Here is a 16,489-nt window from a genome sequence, read left to right on the forward strand (position 1 = left end):
TGATCCGCCCATCTCAGCCTCCCAAGGTGCTGGGATTACAGGCAGTAGCCACCATGCCCGGCCAAAGGGTTTGGTAATTTCCTTTTTTTGTCTTCTTTTTCCCCCCCCTTTCTGTGGAGAACGGGGTCTCACTATATTGCCAAGGCAGGTCTTGAACTCCTGGGCTGAAGCCATCCTCCCACCTCTGCCTCCCTGAGAGTTGGGATTACAGGCGTGAGCCACCGCACCCGGCACATTTGGATTTTTATGGCATATTTTAACATAGGAAGTGCCAGGATATGGGTCTTCAAGGAAAGCACTAAATATAGGTGCTAACAAATTTCCATGTTATGGATAGGGAAACGGGAGAAAGTTGTCAGAGAGCAGGTTGAGATGAAAATCATTTCCTGACCATAGTCCAGCACTCTTGCTAGAGGTATTTTAAATGACATGGCCCCAGGGCTTCAGTGAAAGATGAAATCTTCTTTTCCTGGAAGCTTGCCAATTTCTTGTAAGATGGCAGAGAGCAAGAACTGAATCGACAAAAGTATCTAAGATAGAGATAGGAGGCAGAAGGCCAGCAGGAGGGGAAAATGCAGCCCACAGATTTGCTTTTCTGCAATGTTTGGACTACTAAGGAGATTATAAATGGACTAGGGTATCTGTGAACCATCAAAAAACATATGTAAATTTGTGTATGTGTTTGAACACATTCATTATGATGAGGGTGTCTACATCTTTCATCAGATTTTCCTATGGTCTCCTAACCAAATGGGTTAGGTAAGATCTGCTGGCCTAGAGAGATGCCTTGAGAAACGAATTTGATATTGCTTGTAGAAGAAAGTCATTTTCCTAGCTTTTGCGTGGTTTGGGCCCTTGCCTACCATTTTCATTGTCAGCTGAAAGGCAGCACAAAGTGATAGCATGGCAGCCTCTAGAGAAAGATTGCCACGATTCAGATCCACACCCTACCACTTTGCAGTTGTGTGACCTTGAGCTAGTTACTTGGTTATTCAAGTTGTCTGCAGCTCAGTTTCCTTAAAAATGAGGATAATTATAATAGTATCTATTTCATCTGGTTTGGAGGCACACTAAGCTTCCTCACACTGATCTTCTCCCATTACATAAAACACCATGTTCCTTCTTACCTCTTTTGTACAAGTTATTCCTTATGCTTGTTATTCCTTATGCATTGTACAAGTTATTCCTTATGCGTGAAAAGTCTTTTGCTCTCACTCCTGGCAAATTACTGATGATCCCTCAAGGTTCACTTTAAGTTTCACTTCATCAGAAAAGCTCTGACCCCCCATAGCTCAGTTTAGTCCTTCTCTATAATACCTGATGTGACGCAGTGGTCTGCTGAAGTTGGCTCATGCTGGCTAACCAGAGCTGATTGTTGAATATTCTAGAACTGTGTGAGCTGGCAACTGCAACTGCCCGTAGCTTGAAATTAACTGTGGATATATTTACACTGCAGAAATTGGCAGATGCTACAAATCAAGGCTTTTTTTGAAAGCTCGTTTACGAACAACCACTGTATACAGCATCCTGTATGTTTTCTTTGTCACACTTGTCACAATTTTAATTGTGCATTAATTCTCTGATTGCTTATTTAATGTCTGTGTATCTCACCAAGAAGTAGATTTCATTAGGCAGGAAGCATATCTGCCTGTTCACTGCTATACTTGTAATACTTCATAGTCTGGCCTGGGCATTTAACTTTGTCAAAGAAACAAATCAAAAAAGAAGGTAATCTGCAAATGGCACTTCTGTTGCTTCCATGGGCAAGAGGAGAATTACTTAGGTATAAGGAAGTAGAACCAATGTGACATTCTTCTTCTGAAACTCTCTCCCACGTGTCATGTGATAGCTAGTGGTGTAATACATTGTGTGGTTCTTAATATGGGGACATTAGAAGCTCCTGACAACCATAGAACTTGAGTTACCATGTGGGATGAAAATATGTTTCCTACTCAGGATTGGAGAAATGCAGCCTGTCACCTTATCATAACTGTTCTTCTCGGTCATCTGGGTAGCTTAGTACTCCTAGAGATGCCATCGTCTGTGTGCTTCTTTGCAGCCCATACTAGTCCACGTGAGTCAACTTCAGATGGGGCTCAGTGGATGCAAAATTGCCTGTGAAATAGTGTCTCCAGGGTAGTGCACTGTCCATCACCCCATGGTACTTTGCAGCTGAAAGAAGATGTCATTGGGTGGTTGTGATTGTCTGAAGCCCATGAATTAGGATAATATAAAGAACTCAAAAAAGACAGTCCAAATGGCTTGTCAGAGATGGAGAGTCTGGATCTGTCTCAACAGCTGGGCTGAGTGTCTACTTCCTGGGTCTTAGTGCCTTCAAACCCTGACAGCGACCTGCCTGGTCAGCAAGCCCTCCAAATACCTGGAAAAACAGCAATTTCCTTTTATATCTGGGGCAGTTGACCTCTACTGGAGCCAGCTCCCACCAAAAATTGATTCCAGTGGATCTGCTTAGGATACAATGGCCCCTGCTACCACGCAAGAAGTTTTGTAAGGCCAGGCAAACTTAGCGTGAATAAAAAATGGGCTCCGTGGAAACAAGGTATACAGCTACAGAAACACACCAAGCCACTTTCCCCATCTTGAGGATGTTAGTCACTGAGCTATAGATCAGTGCAGGACAACCCCCTATGACATTTGGTAACCATAAACACAACTGAATATCCTAAATCAATTAGGAGACAGGCCCTCCCAGTCTAGAACCTTTGAATCCTCATCCCTTGTGAGATGGATGAAATGGAAAGGCTTAAGAATGAAGACTTGGCCTAAAATTTTACCTTAGGACCCTCAAATGCACCCATCCTGGAAGGCTGGGAAGTTGTAAGACTTTCTAATCATCAGACATCAGGAAACACAAACCAACCAACCATAAACAAGAAAACAACAAATACCTGGGGCATTGCAACAAATGGCCTCACACCCTCTCCCAGATACAAGGCAATGGGCCTCCTGGAGAATATTTCTTAAACTTTAATATTTCTCTTAGTTCATATGGATCACCAAGGGACCTTGTTAAAAGGCAGGTTCTGATTGAGTAGATGAGACCTGAGATTCTGCATTTCTACCACACTTTAAGTGGAGAACAAAGCTGCCAATCCAAGGACCACACTTTGAGTAGCAGGCCCCAGAAGATGCATTTTGCAAAGAGGTAATTACCATGAAGACTAGTGGCCACAGGAACTCAGGATGGCTCTCTCTGGGACCTATTGTGGGCTCTACCTATGGGTCTGGGTTTACGATGTCCCCCAACAACTTCTAGAAAATAAAATCCGTAAAGTGAAGCTAATATACTCAGCACATTCTCTACCCCTGAGCAACATCATGAGAAAATAATGACTGTGCAGTATTTTCCAATCTTGTGTGCTATGAGCTTATTACTTAGGAGTGTCTTTTCAGAAGGACAGAAAAGTCCTGCATAATGACCCAGTGTCCACACAACTGTTTGGAGTCAGAGGGTGTTGTAATTACATACTATAGCATCCTTCCTTACCCACTGTTTTTGTTTTTTTAGTTGTTCTTCTTCAAATATAAGGTTTACAGACACACTGCACTCCCTCCATGCCTTCATCCTAAGCTAAACTGTCCTTTTTGATGAGTTGGTGGCAACCCTATGGCTTGGCAAATAGGGCCCATAAATGTCAGGTGCTTTCCTGGGGCTGATGTGGTTTTCACTCCTGAGTTTTATCTGACAGCCCATGTGGGGCTAAAAGGCCAGAGCATTTCTAGCTTGAGTTAAGCAACACCAAAATCCTCCAGGTTGAAGCTAAATCCCCCTTTACTGCTGTTGGAGTGCTAGCTGAGGGCACAGTGTATCCTCAGAACCCAAGGCACCGGCACAGATGGGGCTGCTCTGGGTTGATTCTCCTATATTTAACACGGCCCTAATTACCCACAGGTCTCTGAGTGAGGAGGGCTGATGAGCAGTTCAAGTTCCCTGCATAGAAATAGCCTCAGAATAGTTCCAGTGTTGTTTCTAATTGCAATGGATGAGCAGACTGTCTCATTAATCCTCCCCTATCAGCGCGCAAACTGGCTGCCCCAGAATAGCCCTGATCTCAGCCAGCCCACTTGGGCTTAGGGACTGGTGGTTTTGTACGTATTTGGAGAAGGAAGAAACTTCTCCCAGGGATGAGGGAGTGAGTGTGAGTGTGTGTATGGGTGGAGGGAGAGGGGAGCAGTCTATGGATTCTGGAATCTTAGATAAACACAGGAAAGTGATATGGAAAAGTTTAGGATAGCACCTTGGGTCCGGGAAGGAATTGGTTCAGAAAAGTTAGGACATAGCTGAAACATGTCCTTCCAATATCTTCAGCCTATTCTTTTGCCTTTTTACCTTTCTATGTGAATATTTTATTATTCTGTTTAATTCTTGCTCCATTTTTTCTGTCATTACTCAGTGTAGGGTCTGATTTCAGCCATTTACACCTTAGTGTGAATGTGCCATTGGTAGGTTTTTGTATGTTTCTAGCTTTACAATTTACAAAGGTCATTTACATGCTCATTCTTTTAGTACCTCACAGCAATCTTGTAAGGTTAGCAATGGCAGGCATGGCTCTCATTATGCAAGAAAGGAAAGTGAGCCTCAGCAAATAAGTCTATGAGCACCTCAAGATCATGCACTTAACAAATGATACATCTTGGACAAGAAACCAAATCTTTTCTCTGATAGTTCTGAGAGATAGTTGGTTCCATGTTAGAAGAACATAATATCTTAATTATGGTCAGGATGATACCATGGAAAGAAAAGACTCGTTGGAATCAAATAGACTGGGATTTCAATCTCTATGACTTTGGGCAAGTTTCTTAAACATTTCTGAGCCTCAGTTATGAGGATTAAATGAAATGATGTACATAGTGAACTGCTAGTAATTAAAGCAAACTAAGATATATGGCAACTAAATATAATGTGTAATACTGGATTTGATGCTTTATTAGGAATAAATAGCAATAACAAACGTTTTGGGAGATAGTTGGCAAAATTTGAATATGGACCCTGGATAACACTTTTATAATAATGTTAATTTTTTAAAAAACATTGATAATTGCACTGTGACTATGTATGAATATTCTGAGGAAATACACATGGAAATATTTAGGAATAAAGGCATGATATATATATAACTACTCCCAGAAGGATGGTTACCAGATGCTAGGAAGGGTAATTGTGGGCAGGAGTGGGAGATGGTTAATGGGTACAATAAATAGTAATAAAGAATAATTAAGACCAAGTATTTGCTAGCACAACAAGGTGACTATAATAAAAAATAATTTAATCCTTCATTTTAAAATAACTAAAATATTATAATTAGATTGTTTGAAACACAAAGGATAAATGCTTGAGGTGATGGATATCCTATGCACCCTGATGGGATTATTATGCATTGCATCCTTGTATCAAAATATCTCAGATAATCCATAAATATGGACACCTACTATGTACCCACAAAAATTAAAAATTAAAAAAATAAAGTTGTATCTGGCAAATTAAAAGTAAAATATATATTTATATACATATGAAACTACTCTCCAATGATTCAGAAAATAGTGTGTATATAATTTGAGGCAATAACATAATAAATATGGGCAAAATTTTAATATATAAGGAGACTGAGTAAAGAATATATGGAAGTACTTGTGATTCTTCTGTACATTTGATACTATATCATAATAAAGTTATAAAAGCAAAAAATAAAAGGGTCTTCTGTAAGGCAGACATCTGTATGTTTTCTGATAATTCAAAGTAGTGTCGGGGTTGGAGAGGGTGGTGACCTGCCATGGTGGTTCTTTACCTCCACCCTCTTGGCACACCCCAGTTGGCAGCCTTCACCTGGGCCTTCTCCCTCTGGGCTCTGGAAACATGCTCACTCGGCATGCTGCTTCACTCTGAACCTGAGCTGGGAAGCCCTGTCCTTCCAGTCCATTCCCGTGAGCCTTAGCTAAAACCCAAAATGTAATAAATGGCATGTTCAGGGAAATAAAGCACTTAGAAAAATAGTGTTACCTCATCACACTTGTCCAGTGCCGATTGCCTCTAAGATGGGTGAGCAGCATTCCTGGGAAAGGCTGGGGCCATACCTTTAAACTCAGCTGGGTACACAGGGGCACATACCAGACTCCAGGTCAGGACCTGACAAGTTCCCAAAGCAATGTCATTGCTGGAACCCTGATACCCACACTCGTGGTCTGGTCCCTGATTCCCCCTCCTGCTCTCCAGCTTCATCTCTTCTTCTCATCCTGTGATGGTTAATATTGAGTGTCAACTTGATTGGATTGAAGGATGCAAAGTATTGTTCCTGGGTGTGTCTGTGAGGGTGTTGCCAAACGAGATTAACATTTGTGTCAGTAGGCTGGGAGAGGCAGACCCACCCTCAATCTGGGAAGGCACAGTCTAATCAGTTGTCAGCACAGCCAGAAGGAAAGCAGGCAGGTGGCTAGAAAAAAACAGGCAGAAGAAGGTGGAAGGAACCGACTTGCTGAGTCTTCTGGCCTTCATCTTTCTCCTGTGCTGGATGCTTCCTGCCCTTGAACATCAGACTCCAAGTTCTTCAGCTTTTGGACTCTTGGACTTACACAAGTGCTTTACCAGGAGCTCTCGAGCCTTTGACCACAGATTGAAGGCAGCACTGTTGGCTTCCCTACTTTTGAGGTTTTGGGACTCACAATGACTTCCTTGCTCCTCAGTTTGCTGGTGCCCTACTGTGGGACTTCACCTTGTGATCATGTGAGTCAATTCTCCTTAATAAACCCCTGCACCAACCATATCTTTCAGTGCTTACCCTATACTAGCATGGACTTCCTTGCTTTTACCCACGCTGCTTCCTCCAGTTGGAACCCTCTTCTTCATTCTCTCCTGCCTTTCAGGCTTCAACTTAGATGTCTCCTCCTCCAGAAAGCCTTCCCTGGTCTTCTGAAATCTGTGTTATAGCCCCTGTAACATGCCCTGTGCACTCTATTCTTATTTTAATCACCTTTTTACTCTGCTTTCTAATAGCCTCTTTGTCTGTATCCTCCAACAAATACAAGATCTGTGAGACTTGTTCATGTTTTTCCCTAGTGCCTGGCACATTTCTATACATATAATAGATTGTCCATAAATATTTGTTGAATGAATTCAATAATTAGACTAGATTACCATATCTCTGAAGATAAAGGTACCTTTCTGTCATTGCTTGTTTGTTAATCCTCCTCAGAAGGATCCATCACTGCTAATAGAGATTGTATTACATATACTTAGGAGATTTGGGAGTGATTCATCCAGAAGATGCATTCACAGAGTCCTAAAAAATCAAGACTGAGAGAGATCTGATTCCAAGCCTGCTTATCTCCAAATACTGGTCTGTGTGAAGCAAGAATTCACTGGAAAGATTTTTAATGACATATATTATAAAGCCCCACCTCTGGAAGTACTGGTTTCATTACATTGGATGGGGCCCAATACCGTGCATGTAGAAGGGTCCATAGGTAATCCTGTGACACAGCCAGGGTTAGACAGTCACTAGAGAACCTTCCATTTCATTCAAGAGAAGCTGAAGGTGAAGTGATATGCTCAAGGCCACACAGCTTGAAGTGCTGAATGAGGGGTGGGACTCAGGATTCTAATCCCCACCAAAGGGCTTTCCATTGCCTCATTTCCTCTACTGGGAATTCCTCCCTCAAATGCAGCAGGTTTGTTTTTCAGTTCTCATCTGGCCACACAGGTGCGTGCTTGCATAGAGGTGATTTTTTTTCCTTACTGAAATAGTTGCATTTCATTACTGAGTGAAAGAATGTCTCAGGGTAATTCTGAAGATAATACACTTCAGAATAAAATGCACTGTGTAAAGGGAGGCTGGTATTAATATAACCCCTGGCTTTTGAGTTGTTGAAAATATATGTGGTAAATAACCTGCTGATTTTTGGAGAAATATCATGAATGAAGCAGGAATTGTGTTTATATTTTTAATAACCACTGGCTAATTGCTTAAAAAAAACCCAATCAAAAATCTGCTTTATTGTTACTACATCTGCTAGAAGGTCTCTAACACATCAGAGAATGTTCATACTGGAAGGGGCCTTAAAATGCCATCTAGTCAAAGCCTTTCAAACTTCAAATTACAGATTAGGAAACTGAAGTCTCAAAGGGAGAAGTGACTCACTCAAGGAATATAACCAAGACTAAGCCTATTAATTCCCAAGCTTGTGTTCAGCAATAATAAATACTTGCTGCATCGATTGTCTTTTATATAAGGAACTAAAAATATTTAAAGCTTTAGATGACTTATATGACAAAAACCTTTAGAAGTCCAGGAAAGAGCTGTGGGTTATCTGCTTAGTATTCCAGATCCCCATGGACTGCAGGACTAAAACTTTCTCTTCTCCTGCCTGACTTTAGGAGGACTACATTGAGAGTTGCAGCAAGTGATCAATACTATAGTCTCAGCATTCTCATTTCTCCCCAGTCATTTACTTCTCTAACTATCCAACTAACTTTTGTTAGGATCTTACTATGGGCTGGGTATTGTTTGAGAATTTGGGGGAAAAAGAGCAGTGGTGCTCATTTTGCTGCTGAATAAATAGTTTCAGATAGGCAGCAACAAGGTCTATCAATGAAATGTGTACCTATATATTTGTAGGATTATGCTCTCAAATGACCTCTAACTCCTGACCATGGTCCTTGGAAGCACTACAGTAATGAGAAAACAGAAGACACTGTTTGATAATGAAGTCTGTTGAATACTTCATAGTAAACCTCTTTGGAAATGAGGTCCAAGACAGGCCATTTCTCTACCACCAACACCAGTAAATATGCTATCTAATGCATAATTTCTTAGCTTATGAAGGTAACATTTTAAATTTTTTCATGATACTTTTGGTTTATTGGTGTATTAGACCAAGGCAAAGCTGAGAAAAATACTTGAAATAAATCCTAATAATTAATGCACTCTCATCTATTGGTAATAAAGTTGGGGATAAGGTTAAAGGCTATAAATTTTTTTCTCCTAACACAGATAACTATTATTTTTATGTTTTTATTTCATTTGTTTTTTTATCAGATTTAATAAGGTATAATTGACAAATAAAAATCATATGTACTTATAGTGTACATTATGTTTTGATATGTATATACATTTTTATAATGTATATAGTTTGATCTTGGGTTCAAGCAATTGATCTAATTTATTTATTTTGTCAGGAAAAGGCAGAGAAGTTAGAATTTTTATGACAAATTTCCAGCAGACATACCAGCATTTCTTGACAAACACGACTGCACTTAGAAGTTTAAAGAATATTCTGGCTCCCTTTCAAGTCAGTAGACTAGGCAAATTCTAGAAGTGGCCTCATTAACTCACTATTCTCTACTCCAAACACATAAAAATACAAGATAATGGATTAAATCATTTTTAAAAATACATTGCCAATTTTGAAAGCAAGAAGTGAATTCTTCAGGTATCGATGATAAAGAGGATCAAGAAATAATTGAGTAGGATTGGAGGCCATATGGCCCAGGTTACACAACCAGATGAAAGCTGCACGCTTTGAGTACTAAAGACAGAGCAGGAGCCCAGCAGTAAGCTTTGTATCTGGAGGGAGATGAAAATGGATACTTTGCAAGAAAGCCTGCTTCCTAGTAGAACTCTAGCCCCTGTTCAAGGATACAAAGCAGAATTAGGGTCGTCTTGCTAATATGATGAAAGCATACTCACCATTACCAATCAGAACCTCAAGACTACATTATGCTTTGGTGCAAAGGTAAAACTCTTGGACAGTTGCCGCCCACATCCATGGATTTTTGCATCCATGAATTCAACCAACTAGAGATCAAAAATATTTTTTAAAAATTGCACCTCTGTTAAACATTTACAGACTTTTTTCCTTGTTATTATTCCCTAAACAATACAGTATAGCAACTATTACATAGCATTTACATTGTATTAGATGTTGTAAGTAACCTAGAGGTGATTTAAAGTATAGAGGAAGATGTACATAGGTTATATGAAAATACTATACCATTTTATATCACGGACTTGAGCATCTGTGCATTTTGGTATCTGCTGGAAGTCCTTAAACAAATCTCTCATGAATACCAAAGGATGAGAATATTATCTATACAATAAGAAAATTAAGAGCACATAGCTCATCTAGAACTAGTGGTATCAAAACGGTCTCAACAGAAACAACCATGGCTTTAGGGATAAGGAAAGGGTGGGAACTATTCAGAAAACTGGTCTGATAAATATTTAGTTCTTCTCAACCTTAAAAAAGACTTTAAAATTAACATGTTAAAGATGTTCAAATTATAAGGGAAAATAATCCAGAAGATAATAATAAAAAAGTGAAGTAGAACAGATACATTTGAAAAAAAAATAGAAATTCTTGAAAATAAAAAATAGCCATTAAAATATATATAAAATTGGTAGTTTACCAGAAGACAGATTAAAACATTGTTAGATAATTTTAAGGAAACCACTTAGAATGTACTAGATGGTAATAAGTAAATGAATAATTTGGAGGAGAAATTGAAAGATACAGAAGACAGGAGAGGCTCCAACAAAGGTCTAGTAAAAATTCCAGAAAAGGAGATTACAGAAAATGGGGACAGCCAATGTTCAAAAAGACGATGACAGAGAGTTCAAGAATTGAAAGGACATATTGGATGTAGATTGAAAAAGAGCAATGAGTATCAAGCAGGATAAATACAAACAAATTGATTCTTATACACATCACAGACAAACCACAAAATATCAGGAAAATTAGAAAATCTTAAAAGCTACTTGGACGACTAGTAAATTGAACTAATTTTCTTACTGAAAATAATTAGCACATATGGACAAAATATAAACAACAAATGATTGAAAACACCAGATTACAGCCAGAATTCAGAATTAATTGTGAAGACAAAATTCAGAAAAAGGAAACTCAGAGAGATGAGCTTGACATTTTGGGATGCTTTCCCTCTAATGCATTGTCCAGTTGTGGAAGAGTCCATTGAGAAGCTGTAAACTTGAGCAAAGCTTCTGGAAGTCTGAAAGGACTAGGGAAAACACTGGTCTTCAGAAGCCCTCAAGGAGAGAAGGATACTGGTAAATTGTCCAGGCTTTAGTTGCTGTCCCAAGAGATGATAGCCTTGGACTCAAGTTGTATAATGAATATACAAACCTACATGGAGATTAAAACTCAGTGTTTAAGAATCTCAATTACTTATTGGATTAAGGTGAGTCTAGGATTCAGCATGCTCCTAGCACCAGCCTGGCTGAGAGATGTATCATCCAGAGCTTCAAATTATCTCTACGAGTGTGTGTGTGTGTGTGTGTGTGTGTGTGTGTTTATGAAAGAGAAAGAGAGATACAATGTGCATGCCTATGTGTGTACATGTATGTATGTGACCATGTATAACCATGTATACATTAGGACACAAGAAAACAACATGACTGGAAAACAAGAAAATGACAGAAAATAGGAAAAGATTCACCGGTGGTCTAGAGAATAGACTTCCAGACATGGACTTTATATCTTCAATTAATGCATAAGACATGATAATTTGAGAATTTTAAAAGAGAACAAGAAACTTTAAAAAGGAACCAAGAGGGATATTCTAACACTGATAAAATATAGTAATTGAAATTAATGACTCATTGGATGGATTTAACAGATTAGACTAGACATAGCTGAAGAGAGAATTAGGGAGCTTGAAGATGAATTGTAAGAACATTTCTAGAATAACGAATTAAAAACCAAAAAGATGAAAAATACTTATAGATAACATGAATTACATATGAGGAAATACATATGATTCGGTACATGGTCTTATTTATGTGTAATTAGAGTTCAAAGAGGAGAGAAATAGAACAGGATAGAAGCAATATTTGCCTAGATATTTTTCTAAAAATGATGTTCTCAAACCACAGATTTACAGAGCATTATGAATCCAAAGAAGAATACTTAGAAAGAAAATCACATCTAAACATCATATTTAAGCAAAGATCAAGAGAAAATTGTAACAGTTGCCAGAGGCAAAAAAGATAATTACATTCAAAAGAGCAGCAATAAGAGGGACAGCTGATTTTTTTAACAGAAATAATGAAAACCAAAAGATCAGTAACACTGACAGCTAATTTTTTAACAGAAATAATAAAAACCAGAAGACCAACAGCTTCAAAAAGCTGAGAGAAAATCATTACCAATATAAAATTCTATACAAAGTGAAAATACGTTTCAATAATGAAGGTGAAATAAAGACATTTTAAGTGTAATCAAAACTGTTAGAATTAATCATCAGACTGTTCCTAAAGGAAATCTAAAAGTTGTTTTTCAGGCAGATGAAAAATGATCTCAGATGAAATCTTGAAGAAGTGGGAAAAAAATTAAGTACAAAAGAAAAAATATATATATAAATATAAATATATGGGTAAATCTAAACAAATATTATCTATATGCATAAACAATAATATCATATAAACTTACACACATGTATCATACAACAGCATTGGCATATATGTTCCGAGAAGCATAATGAAAGTTAAAATGTTCTCAGTTTCAGCACTATATGGAATGAAGTGAAAGTATTAATTTAAACTAAATTTTAATGCGTGCATGTTATAATTTTAAGTAAAAAATACATGTAATGTGTAAATAGAGGTAAAAAGAGTCTAATTTTTTAAAATACTTGATTGATTAAAAAAAGGAAAGAAAGGAAAAAGGAAAATAGAACAGATTGGATATATAGAAAACAAATAGAAACATACTAGATTTAAAGTCAAATATATTATACTGTATGCAAAATGTAAATGGACTAAATATTCCAAAAAAATGTTGATACTGTAGATAGAAAAAAGAAAATCCAAATGTGTATTGCTTATAAGTCACACCTGAAATGAAAGAATTCAGAAAGCTTGAAAGAAAAAAGATGAGCAAAGATACAAACACTAACCAAAGGAAAACTGGTGCAGCCATGTTAACATAGACAAGTAGATTTGAAGGCTAAATGCATTAATAACGACAAATGAAAGATGGCTGTAGCTGCAAAAGGAAGAAACATTTTAATGGCCTTTTTAGGAAAGTGTAAACATTCTTCTTTGATACTATACTCAACTTACACAAGTGACAATTTCTTAAAGGTAAGCCGCAAACTGGATTCTGAAGCTGTATTATGAAACTTTCATAATTAGTGACATTAAAATCCATTAGTCTAGTTTGTCCATTTAATCATGCATGATTTTGTTAGATCATGAGCTGGCCATTTGGAAACTATTGGTTCACTGAATGTATTAGTTTTCTATTGCTGCTGCAACAAATTTCCGACAACTTAGGGGTTTAAAACAATACCCGTTTTCCCCAAATTCCATGCGTCAAATGTCTGGACATACCATAAATGAATTAGATTCTCTGCTTAGGCCTCAAAAGGCAAAAATTGATGTGTCAGGATGTGTCAGGAGTGCTGTATTGCTCATTGGAGGCTCTGGGGAAGAATCTACTCTCAAGTTAAGGATTTTGGCAGAATTCATTTCCTTCCTGTGCTTTTTACATGGCATCCTCTGTCTTCAAGCCAGCTAAAGCAAGCTGAGTCCTCCTCATGCTTCACATTTCTCTGGCTTTCTCTTCCATTGCCTCTCTCTCCTGTTGCAGTTTGAATCCAATCAGATAATCCAGGGTAATCTCTCTATCTTAAAATCAACTGAGTAGTAACCTTAATTATATCTGCCAATTCTTTTGCCATGTAAAATATCAAAACCATGGCACTAGGAGCCAAAAGTCAAAGGTCATGGGGTCAAAATTCTAGATGTTACATTGTCTTATGCAGCCCTTGCAAATATTGACATATTTTATTATATAATATTACAAATTACATTCATCAACATCAGTGCTGATCTCATCAGAAATAGCTTTAAATATTGGGAATTTGTCAAACTAAATGTCACTATAAAAAGCTATATGCCAAAATAAGATTTTGTCAAAATTCTAATTTTCACTTGAAATCTCAAATTTTACCACTGACAACAAATACTCTCAGTTGCATTATTGTACTGACAGAATCACTTTATTTCTGAGAAAATGTCTGACAAATACCAAAGCCTGACTAACCACAGTTTGTCTGACAACCATTAAAATAAATATAATGATCCATGAAATCAGTGGCAAGTTCGGCTTGCAACTCAAATGATCTCCAAGTGCTCTCCCTTGAGGCAATCAGAATACTTTGGTGTGTAGCAGCATCGCTTTATGTTTACTTCCCAATTTGTAACATACTCAAAGGTTGAGATTTGATAACATTAATAGTTTTTACTGATTCATCAAAGGTTATTTTTAGGTGAAATGGGTACTTTTTTCTTATCTGGGAAGGTGCAGCAAGAATAAAACAATAACTACTACAGGTTGAATATCCCGAATTCCAAAACCCCAAATACAAAATTCTCCAAAATCTGAAACTTTTTGAGCCCCAACATTACACTCAAAGAAAATGCTCAAGGGAGCATTTTGTATTTTTAGATTAGGAATGCTGAACAAATATAATGCAAATAGTACAAAATCCAAAGCAAAGTTGAAATCTGAAACTTTTGGTTCTAAATATTTTGGATAAGGGATATTTATCCTGTAATACAGTTGGTATTAGTGCCTTAATTTGCGCTAAATCACCAGCAATTTTACTTGTCATTGATTTTGTACTATCAGTGCAAATGTCAACACAGTAAAAAAAGCATGTAGTGTCTTGGCGTTACTATAAAAATAGTTTGTACATATAGAGTCTTTTAAATGGTCTCAGAGACCCCTAGATTCCTTGGGCCATTTTGACAACTGCTTGCCTATGGCAACATTACTTAAAGGATTAAGAGATGTATTTGAACCTTCACAAAACTAGTTTCAAAACTAAAATTTCAAAACTTATTTCCCCAAGAAGAGGTATAGTCAGAGAATATGCAGACTCTAAGGCCTTCAAGTATTCTGCTGGATAACATGAAGAATCCCTAAATATTTTTCACTGATGTCCTGGAGAGAAGCCACAGTATCCACTAAAGTTCTTTTAGAAATATTCTCAGAGATGTAACACTGGTATTAATGAATTATGAATTAGACTCAGGGTACTATTCATTTTATATGGCTATAAAACAAGGAGAACAGCTACCTTCTGCAACACAAAGAAATTGAATAATATTTAGACTCTGTCTGTATATTTACGTATGTGAAGGAGTTAAGCTTATGTATAGGATTGGTGGGAAGGAGAAAAGAACATATCCTTTGGGACCAAAGGCAAAGAAGTGTGACTGACACAGACTGATAACATCCATCAACCATGCACTGTAAGGGTAGAGAAAGCTGTCTAGAAAGGGAAGAGCTGGCATTGCCTCTGTTATTGGGTCACCTCCCGACATCAATATGATCTGGAGAAGATAAAATTCTTTTGGAATGAACCAAACTCAACTTATCAAACAACTTATAAATAGGCCACCATCCACCCACCATGTGAATGATATCAGAGGCCTTTAGGCCTCAGACATTGACAGATGGAATGAGGAAGAGCAAAATAAATGAATATTTGAGTGGAGGGCTATCTTACTTTGTAAGAGGACTGGCGTCTCCCACTGAGTGAAACTGACCCACAGTCATCCCTCCCCATGATAAAGGGCAAAGTGCAGGGCCCATCCCCAAAAACACCTCTGGAAAACATCCGGGGAAACCCAACTGCCTGAATAGAGCTGTGTGGTTGGTTCAAGTAGAAGAGAGGGCTGTTTGCTGATGATGCTGAGTTTAAAGGTTCAAGGTTGAGCCTTACTCTGACCTGCCTGGCTCTCCCTTCTTACCACCTGTTACCCTGCTCCTATCTGCTGCTGCATTAGCATTTGGGCTGGGTTCTCAGAGAGGGTAGCTGGGCTTCCCAATGACCCAGGAAAACATTGTTTATCATGCAATCTACCAGCATTTTCCTGGCTCTTTTCAGGCTAACCTGAAGTTTTGGAGTGGGATAGCAAGGGCAGGTGAGGTCAGAGCGTCGAACCCTGCCCAGTGACCTGGGAAACTGAATGTTTTACTCAACCTGCTTTGTGGAAATTGCCCCACCCAGGAGTTGAAAATATCAGTAAGGACAGATTGCAATTGATTATTTGTGTTGTGGAAATAAAAGGGAAGGTGATTTGGCATTTTTCTCTAAAAAATGCTAGTTAGTATTTTTTAAATTAGCAAGCCATTCAGGTGAATATATACTGAAAGAGAGTTGAATTCCGAAGAACAGCATTCCCATGCTCTCATATCTGTTTGGGATAATTAATAACTTCCTTAATTATGAATGGTTTGAAAATCTCATTCATTCAACAAACATTTACTTAGTGGTCACTGTGTGCCAGGCACTGCTCTAGGACTATGAAATGACTCTAATATATTACAGTGACACTTCATTTGACTTATTTAAACTACTACATTTAATTTTCTTTTTTTAACTCTTCTTGGTTTTTTTTATTTCTCTCCCTCTGTCTCCCTCATACAATAGAAATGTGAAAAGTGC

Source organism: Pongo abelii, chromosome 1 (assembly GCF_028885655.2).
Source record: "Pongo abelii isolate AG06213 chromosome 1, NHGRI_mPonAbe1-v2.0_pri, whole genome shotgun sequence".
Taxonomy (NCBI): Eukaryota; Metazoa; Chordata; class Mammalia; order Primates; family Hominidae; genus Pongo; species Pongo abelii.